The 6,561-nt window shown below is 47.1% G+C and overlaps 1 pseudogene; it reads right to left on the minus strand.

The window, feature by feature from the left end:
- Positions 1 to 330: 330 nt before the first annotated feature.
- On the minus strand, positions 331 to 1,600 carry LOC101587880 (annotated as a pseudogene).
- Positions 1,601 to 6,561: the final 4,961 nt, after the last annotated feature.

A 6,561-nucleotide genomic window follows, 5' to 3' on the forward strand; every position in this document is an offset into this window, starting at 1 on the left:
CAGGGAACCACCCTGCATATGGAACAGAAGCTACTTCCTTGCCCCTCAGGTCCCTTATCACTCACCCCGACCTCTTGGGTTGTGGTTCTGAACCCAGGGGACTCAAAATAAGCATGGAAAATTTATACACACAGTGAGGCCAAATTGCAGAGGAAGTTGAAGGTTTATTTTTGTAACATTTTGAAAGAGAATAGGACACAGTCTTACAGGAACAGGACCAGAGCACGCCTCCCAAGTGGTGGCCCTGCACAGGACAGGAGAGATCCCCCAGTAGAGCCAGACATGGAGAACCAATGCTGCTGGTGGGGCTACAGCTGCTGTCCCAGGCTACTAAGGCCTCTCAGAGAAGCACAGAGCTCCGCAGTTCAAGTCATCCCCAAAGATTTTCAGATCTGGGTGAAGCAAGTCCCAGCGGTCCTCAGTCTGAATCTTCGTGGTCGCCACCTGCAGCCGCCTGGCCCAGCTGCCACTCTTAGCGCTCTTCCTGGTCGTCCTCTGAGGAGCTGAGATTTTCTCCTTCCTCTCCGAGATCCCCAAAGCCATTCCCCGTGCAGACGACACATCTGCTCGCTGTCCCCACTTCCTGGAGCTGTGGCTCCTCTGGGTGTCCATCCGGATAGGCGTGCTTGTAGAAGCAGTTGGCTCCAACGGAGCAACTCCCTCGACCTTCGCCAAAGTACCTGCAGGCCTTCATGCTCAGGGCGTCCTTGTATCTGCGGATGAGCGCCTGCTTCTCCTCTCCGTCCTCCAGCCAGTACTCGCTGGGGATGACGAAGTGAGAGTGGACCCTGCACTGGGGGCAGGTCTTGACGAGCCCGCTCTCGAACCCCGTGGCTCTCCTCCAGCTGCGCACACACTGCAGACAGAAGACATGGCTGCAGCTGCAGAGGAGGCCGAAGCGGCGCTCGCTGGCCTTGGCCTTCTGGTACACCACCTCCAGGCAGATGCCACACGCCAAGTCCTTGCTGCGCTGCACAGCGAAGGACAGCTGCATTTCCTTCTGCATGGCCTGGAGGCAAGACTGTCTGTGCTGGCGCCTCTGGGCCATGTCCGTGGGGTGCAGGATCTGCAGCCCACACACGTCGCAGGTGTCGCCGTGCACGTGCTTGCAGGAGTCCCCGTAGAGGCACCGACCCAGGGCTACGTAGGCACACACCTGCTTCCTGGGCTCCTGGGGCATCAAGCCCAGCGCTGGGGCCTCTGTGCAGGCACAGTCTTCGGGGCCACCATAGAGCTGCCTGGGGAAGGAGTCGGCCCTGTGCAGCCAGTCCTCGGACCCTGTGCCCGCCGCTGGGAAGGGCGCCCTTCTGCACTCCTGCTCGCCTCCGGTCGTGTCCTGGAGTGGGCCAGCTTGGGAGGGTAGACTGGAGACGGCCCCCAGGGGTGCTTCTGCAGGACGAGCTCTAGCAGCTGCTGCTTCCTCTTGCAGTGGCTTGTCATGCTCATATCTGCAGCTTTCTCCATACACGCAGTTCCCCAGCTGGAAATACTTGCGGGCTCCACGGTCTGGGCTGTGGAAGGGGCCCAGCGAGTGGACACAGTCCTCTCCTGCTCTACAGGATCCGCACCTGCAGCACCTCTCCTGCCCGCCTGGGAACATGTTGTGCTCGCTGCTGCTGCTGCCGCCTCCTCTCTGCTTCAGCTGCTGCTCTCGCAGTTCAGTTGGGGAGAAGAGCTAGCTGTCCACGACTCACTGGTCTTCTGCCTGTTTCCAGCTAATTCTGGAGCAGTTTGCTTCTTCCTCTTAATCGCTTGCCAGCTTCACTGTCAGAATCTTGCCCTGCAGAGCTTGAAGGAAGAAGTGACCAGGTTAGGCTTGCCTCTGGCCTGTGGTGCACAGCCTACTGAGGGAGCAGGTCTCCTGGGCTGATGCTTAAATAGCTGCAGGGAGTAGGGTGGAGAGGTGCCCGCCCTAAATCCCATCTCTCAGAAGGCTGTATTGTGGCCACCCTTAATCCCAGCACTCAGGATGCTGTAGCAAATCACATCCTTAATCCCAACAATCAAGAGTTTGAATCAGGAGGACCACAAGTTTGTCAACCTAAGCAACTGGTCTGTTTAATGACACCGTTTATAAAAATAAAACAGCACTATGCCTGACCTGGTGTGTTCAAGCCCTTAATACTTGAAGACACTGTCCAAGAAACACAATGCTGCAAACAAACAAATAAAAATTACCTAACCCACCAAGCAACCAAAAGAAGCACAAAACTACAGACGAAACAGAACAAAGGCCTGGGATGTTAACTGAGTGTGAAGATCTTGGGTTCCATCCCCATTGGCACACTCAAAAGGGAAGGAGGGCGTGGGGTGAGAGGACAGACAGAACGCATAAAAATGCAATGGTCTTAACAATGACAAGATATAGAAGGTGGACAGTAGAACAGCATGGCACTGTGGTACTGTGTGTTCCTCCTTTTGTGGATTCCATTTCCAACCAAACTTCTCCCTTTTTTGCCAACACTCCTTTGTCTCCCAAACCTGTCTGGCTATCACAGCTTCCATTAATCTTTACTTCCAACTCAGTTTCTAGTCTGTCACTTCCTCATTATTTCATGTGATATTTATCTCAATTGCTCAGTTGCTTTCTGAGTCACTACTATTATAGTTTATCTACCTCTAATCTCTTTCTTCAATTAAGCTACCCACCTGGTTTAGAAAGAATGCTTCAAACTATTGTTCTTATCATTGTTTAAAGTCCTCCAATGGGATCAGTAAAATAGCTCAGTGGACTAAGTGCCTGCTTTGGCAAGCTCAGGGGCCAGAATTCGATCCCCTGTCCTGAATGCTGTGCCAGCCCTGTCCCCAGGTGCACTGTGCTGGTCACCCAGTCTAGGTGTGGTGGCACACACCTGTAATCCCAGTGCTGAAGAGGCTGAAAACAGGAGGATCATTGCAAGTCAGAGGTCCATAGCGAGTGCATGTGTACCAAATACATAAAAAATGGAAAAAAACTAAAAATAAAAAATTAATTTCTCCAAGGGCTAAGCTTTGTCTTAAGAGTACTGGGTGATCTGACCTCTGGCCCTGTCTTCCACTCTCCTGCCACTTGTACCCTAAGGGTACTTTCCTGAACACAACATGTTATCTCTTGCCTCTTTTGTCAGCTCTTTGAAACCCCCTTTCTCCTCTTGAGCACATCACTAACTTTCTTTTACCTTTCTGGATACTCACACATCAACCTTTATCTGGAAAGTATTGGCTTTCCTTTGGAGAAGTTAGGAGCCTCGCTTCCACATTCCTGAAGGACTTGGGCACAAATCATCAAAGGACTAGCCAACTGTAAAACTATAGGTTTCCATGTGTACATCTTTCACTAAACTTGAAATTATTAAGGGCATGGGTCCTCTTTAACGTCCACCTCACTAGGAGTAGAAAATAGAAAAATTTTTTGCAGAATAAACGAAAGACTGATTAAAATGTAGAAATGTAAAAGTGAATATATGAATTCTGTAATGAAAATATAACTTAAGGCACAAGATCAGTCTCAATAGATAAGAGAAATATGTGGTGTTTTAAATCTGCATTTTACTAATTGCAAAATAGAAATATACTTATGAATGGGAGATGTCTTCATAAATATGATTTCTAGTGAGCCTCAACTGAGTTTTAATTGTTTTGCTCTTTAAACTAAAAAAGGCACTTTGAGGCTGAGGAGATAGCTTGGTGGTCTAAGTGCTTGCCTGGCAAACACAAGTGTCTAGATTCAATTCCTGGTACAGCATGATGTACTGGCCCCAAAACCCTGGGCATGCCATGCTGGCCACTGAGACCAGGTGTGATGGTGCACACCTGTAATCCCTGTGCTGGGGAAGCTGAGACAGGAGGATCACTGTGAGCCCACTCTGCATAGTGAAACACTGTACCAAATAAATAAATAAATAAATAAATGATTTTAAAGAAACAATTACAAATTAAAAGGCCTTTTCAGGGTGTTAAAACCCACTAGATAAAAACTGTCAGTATTTTAAGTAAGGCATAATGGCACAAGCCTGTAATTTTAGCACTTGGGAAGAAGAGGCAGGAGAAACCAAAAATTTGAGGCCAGCCTGCAATACATAGAATTCAATTAATTCAAGGCCAGCATGAACTACATAACAAGGCCATGTCCAAAAATCAAATGAACAAATAAGCAATCATCTTTTTTTTAAACTCATGGCCAAGCAAGACATCTCTGCAATTGTCGATTGTGTGAATCTGAGTGCATACCACCGAATTCAATTGGTTCAGCATAGTTCTGGGCATGGGCAACCCAACTTAGGGAGGCTTATCCTCAGAATGGTACAAAAAAGGAAAGACTGTCTCCTTCACAGGTGCTCCAGGCTTCCTTTCACCTTGGTTGTCTGCTCCTGGCTTCCAATGCAGACCCGTCAGCTTCCAGGACAGACCCTCCAGCCTTCTGAAACAGACTCGCGTAAATACCACACAAAGGCTCAACCCGCTGTCAGCCAATTGTCTGAATTCCTATGTTTCTGTATCTTGTGTTAAACTCGTTTTCTCTACTCAACACGGACACAATACCTTCTCTGCCATCTGATGAGCTGGGATACCTGTAAAACCAGACATCTCATGAATAAGTAAAGTGGGAAGATTACATTCTGTGTACCTAGCTGCAATGTGGAAGATTACATTCTGTGCAACTAGCTGTAGGCAAACGCTATAAAATTTTGGTGAAGGAGGTATGAACTAATTGTAAAGGATAATAAGAGAATGTAAATGCAGTAGATAAAAGATTCAATCAGAATAATGAATGTGCCCCTCACCATTTAAACCTCTGGCTAAATGCTGCAAAAAGTCTTCCTCTGATCTTTTCCTTGGCCTTTTCAAGTATTAATTAGTTGTTTTTTCATGATTTATGAATACAAATATGTGTTTGCTTTACCCTTCCCACAATGAACTATGAGACTTTCATAAAGAAAAAAAAATCCACTGGATATTGAAGGTTTAATTATAGTCTTTGCACACATTCTGGTGTGTAATGAAATAGATTGTCAGCAGGCACATGCTGAGTGGAAGGACTTTTACATGAATGATTCATTTTTATTTTTTAAAAAGTACCTTTGCTAAAATATATTTTGCAATAATGTTTTTCAAAACAGAGCGGTGAAAATCCGAAGCTGTCACTGGCAATTTGTCTTACTGCAGATTCAAAAGGTCACTCACTTGACATAATGCAAACAAAAAATGCCCTTTTGTTATTTCTGCAAAGCATGTCATAGTCTATATTTTCCATCTAAAATATTTTGGAAAGATTAAAAGTAGAGAATTTTAGATTACATAATAAATACTCATGCTAACCAGGAAAAATAAAATATATAAAACTTGCCTGAAAAACTAAATCGATAGAATGCTGTAAGAATCTAGAAATCATCTCAGAGTCTCTTGTGAATTATCTGGAAAATTTATATATCCTCCCACACACTTGCCTTCACTGAAAACATCACACTTTTGTCCCAGTGTCTGTCCTCCCCAACCCCATCCTCACCACACCCTCTCTTTTGAGTGTGGAAACGGGCATTAAAACCACAGCCTTCACTCACAGTTATATCCCCAGGCCTTTTTCCCATTTCTTTATTTTTGTTGTGTTTGTTAAGTTTTACTTTCTTTTGTTTGGTTTTGGTTTTTGGTAGGTAGGGGAATTTCTGTTTGTCTGTTTGTTTGTTTGCTTTATTTTGCTTTTCGGACAGGGCCTCACTCTATATATCAGGTAGACCTAGTGCCAAGGCTGCCCTGCCACTCACAGCAGTCCTAATGTTTCAGTCTCCTGAAGGCTAGGATTAAGGGCAGAACGACCCTTAATAAAATAAAACATGTGAGGACACAACCATGTTTTATTTTAAAATAACACATAATTAAATACACCAGTTGCCTGGGTTGGCAAACTTGTGGTCCTCCTGATTCAGCCTCCTGAAGCTAGGATTATCGGCCCCCGCCTCTACAGTTTCTTGAGTGCTGGGATTAAGGGCGGGTACTGCTAAACCACCTGAGTGCTGGGATTTAGGGTGGGTAACACTCCACCCTACTCCCTGCAGCTATTTAAGCATCAGCCCAGGAGACTTGCTGTCTCAGTAGGTTGTGCACCTCAGGCCAGAGGGAAGCCTCACCCGGTCTCTTCCTTCAAGCTCTCCAGACAGCGATTCTGACAGTGAAGCTGGCAAGAGATGAAGAGGAAAAAGCAAGTTGCTCCAGAATTAGCTGGAAAGAGGCAGAAGACCAGTGAGACTTGGGCAGCTACCTCTTCTCACCAGCTGAACTGCGACAGCAACGGCGGCGGCGGCAGTAGCGAACACATGTTCGCGAGCGGCCAGAAGTGCTGCAGATACGGACCTTGTAGAGCAGGAGAGGACTGTGTCCACTCGCCGGGCCCCTTCCACAGCCCAGACCGTGGAGCCCGCAAGTATTTCCAGCTGGGGAACTGCGTGTATGGAGAAAGCTGCAGATATGAGCACGACAAGCCACTGCAAGAGGAAGCAGCAGCTGCTAGAGCTCGTCCTGCAGAAGCACCCCTGGGGGCCGTCTCCAGTCTACCCTCCCAAGCTGGCCCACTCCAGGACACGACCG

This window comes from Octodon degus, unplaced genomic scaffold, assembly GCF_000260255.1.
Source record: "Octodon degus isolate 3935 unplaced genomic scaffold, OctDeg1.0 scaffold00009, whole genome shotgun sequence".
In the NCBI taxonomy this organism is placed as follows: Eukaryota; Metazoa; Chordata; class Mammalia; order Rodentia; family Octodontidae; genus Octodon; species Octodon degus.